This window comes from Amblyomma americanum, chromosome 1, assembly GCF_052857255.1.
Source record: "Amblyomma americanum isolate KBUSLIRL-KWMA chromosome 1, ASM5285725v1, whole genome shotgun sequence".
NCBI lineage: Eukaryota > Metazoa > Arthropoda > Arachnida > Ixodida > Ixodidae > Amblyomma > Amblyomma americanum.
The window spans coordinates 389,828,812-389,841,497 of record NC_135497.1 but is presented as its reverse complement, the minus strand read 5'-3'; positions in this window follow the sequence as shown (position 1 = coordinate 389,841,497).

Sequence of the window (12,686 nt, the reverse complement as noted above, 5' to 3'; positions counted from 1 at the left end):
CTTATCCCAACATAACCCAACCTATTCTAACCCAACCAAACCTAACGTAACCTAACCTTACCTAACCCAACCCAAACAAACCAAACTTAACCCAACCCAGCCTAACCTAACCCAACCCAATCTAATCTAATCCCAACCCAACCTAACAAAACCATACTAACCTAACCAAACCCAAGCCAACCCAACCTAACCTAACCCAGACTAACCTAACCAAACCTAACCTAGCCTGACCCAACATAACCTAACGTTACCTAACTTAACCAAACCAAACCCAACCTTACCCAACAAAACATAACATAACAAAGCATAACCCAACTCAAGCCAGCCTAACATAACCTATTCCAACCCAACCCCACCTTACATAACCTAACTGAACACAAACTAACCTAACCTTACCCAACCCAACCTAATCCAAACCAACGCACCCTACCCCAACCTAATTCAACCTTACTAACCCATCCTGACCAAACCCCACTACACCTATCGTAAATTTACCTTACCTAACACAACCCAAACCAACCCAACCTAACATAACCTTATATAACCCAACCCAACACAACCTAACCTAGCCTATCCTATCCCAACCAAAACCTACACTCAACCTAACCGAACCTAACCCAAAGTTACCTAACCTAACCCAACCCAACCTAACCTAATTCAGGCAAACCCAACCTAACCTACATTAGGCTAACCCAACCCAAGTCAACCCGACCAAACTCAGCCTCACCTAACCTAACCTAACTTAACCCAAACTAACCCAACACAACCTAACCTAACTCAACTCAACCCAACCTAACCTAATCAACCTAACCCAACCCAACATAAGCTAACCTAACCCAACCCAAATTAACTCAACCCAATCTTAGCTACCTTAACCCAACCCAACCCAACTCATCCTAACCCAACCTAACCTAGCCCAACCCAATCTAACCCTACCTAACCTCACCAAACCCAACCAAACCAAACCTAACCCAACCTTACATAAGCTAACCTATTCCAACCCAACCCTTCCTTCCCAACCTAACCCAACCTATCCAATCCTAACCCAACCAAACCTAACGTAACCCAAACACACCTAACCAAACCCAACCTAACCTAACCCAGACTAACCTAACCAAACCTAACCCAGTCTAACCCAAAACAACCTAACATTACCTAAATTAACCAAACCAAACCCAATCTTACCTAACAAAGCCTAACCTAACCAAACGCAACCCAACCTAACCAAACCAAACTCAACCTGACCTAACCGTACCTATCTTAGCCCAACCTAAATTAACAAAACATAACCCAACCAAACCCAACCTAACCTAACTTATCCCAACCCAACCCAGCCTGACATAACCTATTCCAAGCCAACCCCACCTTACATAACCTAACTGAACCCAAACTAACCTAACCTAACCCAACCCAACCTAACCCAAAGCTAATACAACGTTACCCAACCCAACCTAACCTAACCCAACCACCCCTAACGTAAATTAACGTTACCTATCCCAACCCAAACCAACTCAACCTGTCCGAACCTAACCCAAAGTTACCTAACCTAACCCAACCCAACCTAACCTAATTCAAGGAAACCCAACATAACCGACATTAACCTAACCCAACCCAAGTCAACCCAACCCAGCTCAGCCTCACCTAACCTAACCTAAATTAACCCAACCTAACCCAACCCAACCTAACCTAGCCCTAAACAACCAAACCTAACCTAACCCAACTTAACCTAACCTAACCCAACCCGACCCAAACTATGGTTATCTATCCCAAACCTACCTATCCCAACCTAACCTAACCCAGCCTAACGTATCCTAACAAAAACCAACCTAACATAAATTACCCTAACCCAACCCAGCCCATAGGGTAATTGGAGAGACATGGGAGAGGCCTTTGCCCTGCAGTGGGTGCAGTAAGGCTGATGATGATGATGATGATGAACCCAACCCAACCTAACCTAACCCAACCCAATCCAACCCAACTTAAACTAACCCAAATTAGCATAACCTAACCCAAAACAACTTAATCTAACCTAACGCAACCCAACCTAGCCCAACACAACAAACTCAACACAACCCAACCCAATCCAACCAAATCTAACCTAATCTAACCTAACCCAATCTAACCCAAACCAACTTAACCTTACCTAAACCAACCCAAAACAATGTAACCTACCCCAACCCCAATTAACCTAACCCAAACAACCTAACCCAACCCAACCTTACCTAACCTAACTGAACACAACTTAAACTTACCTAACCCAACCTAACCCATCACAACTTAAACTAACCTAACGCAGAAAAACCTAACCAAACCAAAAACCTAACCTAACCCATCCTAACCTAAACTAGCCGAAACTAACCTAAGCCTACCCAAGCTAATCCAACCTAAACCAACCAAACCTAATCCAACCTAACCCAACATAACCCAAACCAAAGTAACCTAACCTAACCCAACCCAACCTAACCTAATTCAAGCAAACCCAACCTAACCGACATTAACTTAACCCAACCCAAGTCAACCCAACCCAGCTCAGCCTCACCTAACCTAACCTAAATTAACCCAACCTAACCCAACCCAACCTAACCTAACCCTAAACAACCAAACCTAACCTAACCCAACTTAACCTAACCTAACCCAACCCGACCCAAACTATGCTTATCTATCCCAAACCTTCCTATCCCAACCTAACCTAACCCAGCCCAATGTATCCTAACAAAAACCAACCTAACATAAATTACCCTAACCCAACCCAGCCCATAGGGTTAATTGGAGAGACATGGGAGAGGCCTTTGCCCTGCAGTGGGTGCAGTAAGGCAGATGATGATGATGAACCCAACCCAACCTAACCTAACCCAACTCAATCCAACCCAACTTAAACTAACCCAAATTAGCATAACCTAACCCAACACAACTTAATCTAACCTAACGCAACCCAACCTAGCCCAACACAACAAACCTAACACAACCCAACCCAATCCAACCAAACCTAACCTAATCTAACCTAACCCAATCTAACCCAAACCAACTTAACCTTACCTAACCCAACCCAAAACAACGTAACCTACCCCAACCCCAATTAACCTAACCCAAACAACCTAACCCAACCCAACATTACCTAACCTAACCGAACACAACTTAAACTTACCTAACCCAACCTAACCCATCACAACTTAAACTAACCTAACGCAGCAAAACCTAACCAAACCAAAAACCTAACCTAACCCATCCCAACCTAAACTAGCCGAAACTAACCTAAGCCTACCCAAGCTAATCCAACCTAACCCAACCAAACCTAATCCAACCTAACCCAACATAACCCAAACCAAAGTAACCTAACATAACCCAACCCAACCTAACCTAATTCAAGAAAACCCAACCTAACCGACATTAACCTAACCCAACCCAAGTCAACCCAACCCAGCTATGCCTCACCTAACCTAACCTAAATTAACCCAACCTAACCCAACCTAACCTAACCCTAAACAACAAAACCTAACCTAACCCTAAACAACAAAACCTAACCTAACCCAACTTAACCTAACCTAACCCAACCCGACCCAAACTATCCTTATCTATCCCAAATCTACCTATCCCAACCTAACCGACATTAACCCAACACAACCCAAGCCAACCCAACCTAACACAACCTAACCTAACCTTACATAACCCAACTCAACACAACCTAGCCTATCCTATCCCAACCCAACATTACCTAACCCATCACTACCCAAACCAACTCAACCTAACCGAACCTAACCCAAAGTTACCTAACCTAACCCAACCCAACTAACCTAACCCAAGCAAACCCAACCAAACCTACATTAATTTACCCCAACCCAAGTACACCCGACCAAACTCAACCTCACCTAACCTAACCTAACTTAACCCAACCTAACCCAATCCAACCTAACTTGACCCAACCCAACCAAACCTAACCTACCCCAACCCAAACTATCCTTACCTAACCCAAACCTACCGATCCCTACCTAACCTAACCCAGCCCAACCTATCCTAACCCTACCCAACCTTACATAAATTAACCTAACCCAACACAACCAAACCTAACCGAACCCAACTTAACCTAACCCAACCTAACATAACCAAATCGAGCCGAACCCAACCCAACCTAGCCTAATTTAAACCAACCTAACCCAACCTAACCTAACCTAACCCAACACAACTTAACCTTACCTAACCCAACACAACTTAACCTAACCTAACGCAACCCAACCTAGCCCAACACAACAAAACTAACACAACCCAACCTAATCCAACCAAACATAACCAAACCTAACCCAACATAACACCACACAACCCAGCATAACCCAACCTAACCCAGCATAACCCAACCCAACCTAACCCAACCCAAGCCAACCCAACCTAACCAATCCTAACCCATCCTAACCCAACGTATCCCAACCCAACACAACTTAACCTTACCTACACCAACGTAATCCAACACAAATTACCCTAACCTAATGCAGCCCAACATAACCGAACACAACAAACCTAACCTACGCCATTCCAACCTAACCTAACCCAAAACAACCTAATCCAACCTAACCCAACCTAACAAAACCCAACACAAGCTCGCCTAACCTAACTTAACCCAACCTAACCTAACTCAACCCAACCCAACCTAACCTAATCGAACCCAACCTAACCTTACCTAACATAACCCAACCCTTCTTATCCCAACATAACCCAACCTATTCTAACCCAACCAAACCTAACGTAACCTAACCTTACCCCTCCCAACCCAAACCAACCAAACTTAACCCAACCCAGCCTAACCTAACCCAACCCAATCTAATCTAATCCCAACCCAACCTAACAAAACCATACTAACCTAACCCAACCCAAGCCAACCCAACCTAACCTAACCCAGACTAACCTAACCAAACCTAACCTAGCCTGACCCAACATAACCTAACGTTACCTAACTTAACCAAACCAAACCCAACCTTACCCAACAAAACATAACCTAACAAAGCATAACCCAACTCAAGCCAGCCTAACATAACCTATTCCAACCCAACCCCACCTTACATAACCTAACTGAACCCAAACTAACCTAACCTTACCCAACCAAACCTAATCCAAACCAACGCACCCTACCCCAACCTAATTCAACCTTACCTAACCCATCCTGACCAAACCCCACTACACCTATCGTAAATTTACCTTACCTAACACAACCCAAACCAACCCAACCTAACATAACCTTATATAACCCAACCCAACACAACCTAACCTAGCCTATCCTATCCCAACCCAAACCTACACTCAACCTAACCGAACCTAACCCAAAGTTACCTAACCTAACCCAACCCAACCTAACCTAATTCAGGCAAACCCAACCTAACCTACATTAAGCTAACCCAACCCAAGTCAAACCGACCAAACTCAGCCTCACCTAACCTAACCTAACTTAACCCAAACTAACCCAACACAACCTAACCTAACCCAAACCAATCAAACCTAACCTAACCTCACCCAACCCAACCCAAATTAACCTTACCTAACCCAAACCTCCCTAAACCATCCAAACATAATCCAACCTAACCTAACCTAACTCAACTCAACCCAACCTAACCTAATCAACCTAACCCAACCCAACATAACCTAACCTAACCCAACCCAAATTAACTCAACCCAATCTTAGCTACCTTAACCTAACCCAACCCAACTCACCCTAACCCAACCTAACCTAGCCCAATCCAATCTAACCCTACCTAACCTCACCAAACCCAACCCAACCAAACCTAACCCAACCTTACATAAGCTAACCTATTCCAACCCAACCCTTCCTTCCCAACCTAACCCAACCTATCCTATCCTAACCCAACCAAACCTAACGTAACCCAAACTTACCTAACCAAACCCAACCTAACCTAACCCAGACTAACCTAACCAAACCTAACCCAGTCTAACCCAAAACAACCTAACATTACCTAAATTAACCAAACCAAACCCAATCTTACCTAACAAAGCCTAACCTAACCAAACGCAACCCAACCTAACCAAACCAAACTCAACCTGACCTAACCGTACCTATCTTAGCCCAACCTAACCTAACAAAACATAACCCAACCAAACCCAACCTAACCTAACTTATCCCAACCCAACCCAGCCTGACATAACCTATTCCAAGCCAACCCCACCTTACATAACCTAACTGAACCCAAACTAACCTAACCTAAGCCAACCCAACCTAACCCAAAGCTAATACAACCTTACCCAACCCAACCTAACCTAACCCAACCACCCCTAACGTAAACTAACGTTACCTATCCCAACCCAAACCAACTCAACCTGTCCGAACTTAACCCAAAGTTACCTAACCTAACCCAACCCAACCTAACCTAATTCAAGCAAACCCAACCTAACCGACATTAACCTAACCCAACCCAAGTCAACCCAACCCAGCTCAGCCTCACCTAACCTAACCTAAATTAACCCAACCTAACCCAACCCAACCTAACCTAGCCCTAAACAACCAAACCTAACCTAACCCAACTTAACCTAACCAAACCCAACCCGACCCAAACTATGCTTATCTATCCCAAACCTACCTATCCCAACCTAACCTAACCCAGCCTAACGTATCCTAACAAAAACCAACCTAACATAAATTACCCTAACCCAACCCAGCCCATAGGTTTAATTGGAGAGACATGGGAGAGGCCTTTGCCCTGCAGTGGGAGCAGTAAGGCTGATGATGATGATGATGAACCCAACCCAACCTAACCTAACCCAACCCAATCCAACCCAACTTAAACTAACCCAAATTAGCATAACCTAACCCAACACAACTTAATCTAACCTAACGCAACCCAACCTAGCCCAACACAACAAACCTAACACAACCCAACCCAATCCAACCAAACCTAACCTAATCTAACCTAACCCAATCTAACCCAAACCAACTTAACCTTACCTAACCCAACCCAAAACAATGTAACCTACCCCAACCCCAATTAACCTAACCCAAACAACCTAACCCAACCCAACCTTACCTAACCTAACCGAACACAACTTAAACTTACCTAACCCAACCTAACCCATCACAACTTAAACTAACCTAACGCAGCAAAACCTAACCAAACCAAAAACCTAACCTAACCCATCCCAACCTAAACTAGCCGAAACTAACCTAAGCCTAACCAAGCTAATCCAACCTAACCCAACCAAACCTAATCCAACCTAACCCAACATAACCCAAATTAAAGTAACCTAACCTAACCCAACCCAACCTAACCTAATTCAAGCAAACCCAACCTAACCGACATTAACTTAACCCAACCCAAGTCAACCCAACCCAGCTCAGCCACACCTAACCTAACCTAAATTAACCCAACCCAACCTAACCTAACCCTAAACAACCAAACCTAACCTAACCCAACTTAACCTAACCTAACCCAACCCGACCCAAACTATGCTTATCTATCCCAAACCTTCCTATCCCAACCTAACCTAACCCAGCCCAATGTATCCTAACAAAAACCAACCTAACATAAATTACCCCAACCCAACCCAGCCCATAGGTTTAATTGGAGAGACATGGGAGAGGCCTTTGCCCTGCAGTGGGTGCAGTAAGGCTGATGATGATGATGATGAACCCAACCCAACCTAACCTAACCCAACTCAATCCAACCCAACTTAAACTAACCCAAATTAGCATAACCTAACCCAACACAACTTAATCTAACCTAACGCAACCCAACCTAGCCCAACACAACAAACCTAACACAACCCAACCCAATCCAACCAAACCTAACCTAATCTAACCTAACCCAATCTAACCCAAACCAACTTAACCTTACCTAACCCAACCCAAAACAACGTAACCTACCCCAACCCCAATTAACCTAACCCAAACAACCTAACCCAACCCAACATTACCTAACCTAACCGAACACAACTTAAACTTACCTAACCCAACCTAACCCATCACAACTTAAACTAACCTAACGCAGCAAAACCTAACCAAACCAAAAACCTAACCTAACCCATCCCAACCTAAACTAGCCGAAACTAACCTAAGCCTACCCAAGCTAATCCAACCTAACCCAACCAAACCTAATCCAACCTAACCCAACATAACCCAAACCAAAGTAACCTAACCTAACCCAACCCAACCTAACCTAATTCAAGAAAACCCAACCTAACCGACATTAACCTAACCCAACACAAGTCAACCCAACCCAGCTATGCCTCACCTAACCTAACCTAAATTAACCCAACCTAACCCAACCCAACCTAACCTAACCCTAAACAACCAAACCTAACCTAACCCAACTTAACCTAACCTAACCCAACCCGACCCAAACTATCCTTATCTATCCCAAATCTACCTATCCCAACCTAACCGACATTAAACCAACACAACCCAAGCCAACCCAACCTAACCCAACCTAACCTAACCTTACATAACCCAACTCAACACAATCTAGCCTATCCTATCCCAACCCAACATTACCTAACCCATCACTACCCAAACCAACTCAACCTAACCGAACCTAACCCAACCCAACTAACCTAACCCAAGCAAACCCAACCAAACCTACTATAATTTACCCCAACCCAAGTCAACCCGACCCAACTCAACCTCACCTAACCTAACCTAACTTAACCCAACCTAACCCAATCCAACCTAACTTGACCCAACCCAACCAAACCTAACCTACCCCAACCCAAACTATCCTTACCTAACCCAAACCTACCTATCCCTACCTAACCTAACCCAGCCCAACCTATCCTAACCCTACCCAACCTTACATAAATTAACCTAACCCAACACAACCCAACCTAATCGAACCCAACTTAACCTAACCCAACCTAACATAACCAAATCGTGCCGAACCCAACCCAACCTAACCTAATCCAAACCAACCTAACCCAACCTAACCTAACCTAACCCAACACAACTTAACCTTACCTAACCCAACACATTTTAACCTAACCTAACGCAACCCAACCTAGCCCAACACAACAAAACTAACACAACCCAACCTAATCCAACCAAACATAACCAAACCTAACCCAACATAACACCACACAACCCAGCATAACCCAACCTAACCCAACATAACCCAACCCAACCTAACCAAAACTAACTTAACCTAACCCAAACTAATCCAAACCAATGCAACCTAACCCAACCTAATCCAACCGAACGCAACATAACCTAACTGAACCTATCCCAACCCAACCCAACCTAATCCAACCCAGCCAAACCTAACCCAACCTAACCTAACCCAAAAAACCTAACATAAATTAACGTTACCTAACACAACCGAAAGCAACCCAACCTAAACCAACCTAACCTAACCCAACCCAACCTAACGTAACCCATTCCAACCGAATCCTACCTAACCCAACCCAAACCAACCTAACCTAACCCAACCCAAGCTAACCCAACCTAACCTAACCCAACCAAACTGAAATTAACCTAACCCAAACCAACCTAATCGAACGCAACCTTACCTAACAAAACACATCCCCTTGCCTAACCCAAACTAACCCAACCTAACACCACTTAACCTAACCTAACGCAGCTAAACCTAACCAAACCCAAAAAACCAAACCTACCCCATCCCAACCTAACCTAACCGAAACCAACCTAAGCCTACCCAAGCTAATACAACATAACCCAACGAAACCTAACCTAACCCAACCTAAGCTAACCTAACCCAACATAACCCAATACAAAATAACCTAAAATAATTTAATCGAACCCAACCTAACCTAACCTCACCCAACCCAACCCCAACTAACCTTACCTTACCGAAACCTCCATAAACCAACCAAACTTAATCCAACCCAACCTAACCTAAACCAACCCAATCAAACGTAAATTAACCTTACCTAACCCAACCTAACCCAACCCAACCTAATGTAACTCAACCCAACCTAACCGTACCCTAACCTAACCTTAACCTAACCTTACCTAATCCAACCGACACCAACGCAACCTAACACAACCCATAACAACGTAACCTAACCAAACCCAATCTAATCTAACCCAACCTAAACCCACCCAACCTAACCTAACATAACCCAACCTTACCTTACCCAACCCAAGCCAACCCAACCTAACCTAACCCAGACTAACCTAACCAATCCTAACCCATCCTAACCCAACGTATCCCAACCCAACACAACTTAACCTTACCTACACCAACGTAATCCAAACAAATTAACCTAACCTAATGCAGCCCAACATAACCGAACACAACAAACCTAACCTACGCCATTCCAACCTAACCTAACCCAAACCAACCTAATCCAACCTAACCCAACCTAACAAAACCCAACACAAGCTCGCCTAACCTAAATTAACCCAACCTAACCTAACTCAACCCAACCCAACCTAACCTAATCGAACCCAACCTAACCTTACCTAACATAACACAACCCTTCTTATCCCAACATAACCCAACCTATTCTAACCCAACCAAACCTAACGTAACCTAACCTTACCTAACCCAACCCAAACCAACCAAACTTAACCCAACCCAGCCTAACCTAACCCAACCCAATCTAATCTAATCCCAACCCAACCTAACAAATCCATACTAACCTAACCCAACCCAACCCAACCCAACCTAACCAAACCCAGACTAACCTAACCAAACCTAACCTAGCCTGACCCAACATAACCTAACGTTACCTAACTTAACCAAACCAAACCCAACCTTACCCAACAAAACATAACCTAACAAAGCATAACCCAACTCAAGCCAGCCTAACATAACCTATTCCAACCCAACCCCACCTTACATAACCTAACTGAACCCAAACTAACCTAAAAGGTTAGGTTACCTAACCTAACCTAACCTAACCTACCCTAACCTAACCTAACCTAACCTAACCTAACCTAACCCAACCCAACCTAATCCAAACCAACGCACCCTACCCCAACCTAATTCAACCTTACCTAACCCATCCTGACCAAACCCCACTACACCTATCGTAAATTTACCTTACCTAACACAACCCAAACCAACCCAACCTAACATAACCTTATATAACCCAACCCAACACAACCTAACCTAGCCTATCCTATCCCAACCCAAACCTACTCAACCTAACCGAACCTAACCCAAAGTTACCTAACCTAACCCAACCCAACCTAACCTAATTCAGGCAAACCCAACCTAACCTACATAAGGCTAACCCAACCCAAGTCAACCCGACCAAACTTAGCCTCACCTAACCTAACCTAACTTAACCCAAACTAACCCAACACAACCTAACCTAACCCAAACCAATCAAACCTAACCTAACCTCACCCAACCCAACCCAAATTAACCTTACCTAACCCAAACCTCCCTAAACCATCCAATCCTAATCCAACCTAACCTAACCTAACTCAACTCAACCCAACCCAACCTAATCAACCTAACCCAACCCAACATAACCTAACCTACCCCAACCCAAATTAACTCAACCCAATCTTAGCTACCTTAACCTAACCCAACCCAACTCATCCTAACCCAACCTAACCTAGCCCAACCCAATCTAACCCTACCTAACCTCACCAAACCCAACCCAACCAAACCTAACCCAACCTTACATAAGCTAACCTATTCCAACCCAACCCTTCCTTCCCAACCTAACCCAACCTATCCTATCCTAACCCAACCAAACCTAACGTAACCCAAACTTACCTAACCAAACCCAACCTAACCTAACCCAGACTAAGCTAACCAAACCTAACCCAGTCTAACCCAAGACAACCTAACATTACATAAATTAACCAAACCAAACCCAATCTTACCTAACAAAGCCTAACCTAACCAAACGCAACCCAACCTAACCAAACCAAACTCAACCTGAACTAACCGTACCTATCTTAGCCCAACCTAACCTAACAAAACATAACCCAACCAAACCCAACCTAACCTAACTTATCCCAACCCAGCCCAGCCTGACATAACCTATTCCAAGCCAACCCCACCTTACATAACCTAACTGAACCCAAACTAACCTAACCTAACCCAACCCAACCTAACCCAAATCTAATACAACCTTACCCAACCCAACCTAACCTAACCCAACCACCCCTAACGTAAATTAACGTTACCTATCCCAACCCAAACCAACTCAACCTGTCCGAACCTAACCCAAAGTTACCTAACCTAACCCAACCCAACCTAACCTAATTCAAGCAAACCCAACCTAACCGACATTAACCTAACCCAACCCAAGTCAACCCAACCCAGCTCAGCCTCACCTAACCTAACCTAAATTAACCCAACCTAACCCAACCCAACCTAACCTAGCCCTAAACAACCAAACCTAACCTAACCCAACTTAACCTAACCTAACCCAACCCGACCCAAACTATGCTTATCTATCCCAAACCTACCTATCCCAACCTAACCTAACCCAGCCTAACGTATCCTAACAAAAACCAACCTAACATAAATTACCCTAACCCAACCCAGCCCATAGGGTTAATTGGAGAGACATGGGAGAGGCCTTTGCCCTGCAGTGGGTGCAGTAAGGCTGATGATGATGATGATGAACCCAACCCAACCTAACCTAACCCAACCCAATCCAACCCAACTTAAACTAACCGAAATTAGCATAACCTAACCCCACACAACTAATCTAACCTAACGCAACCCAACCTAGCCCAACACAACAAACCTAACACAACCCAACCCAATCCAACC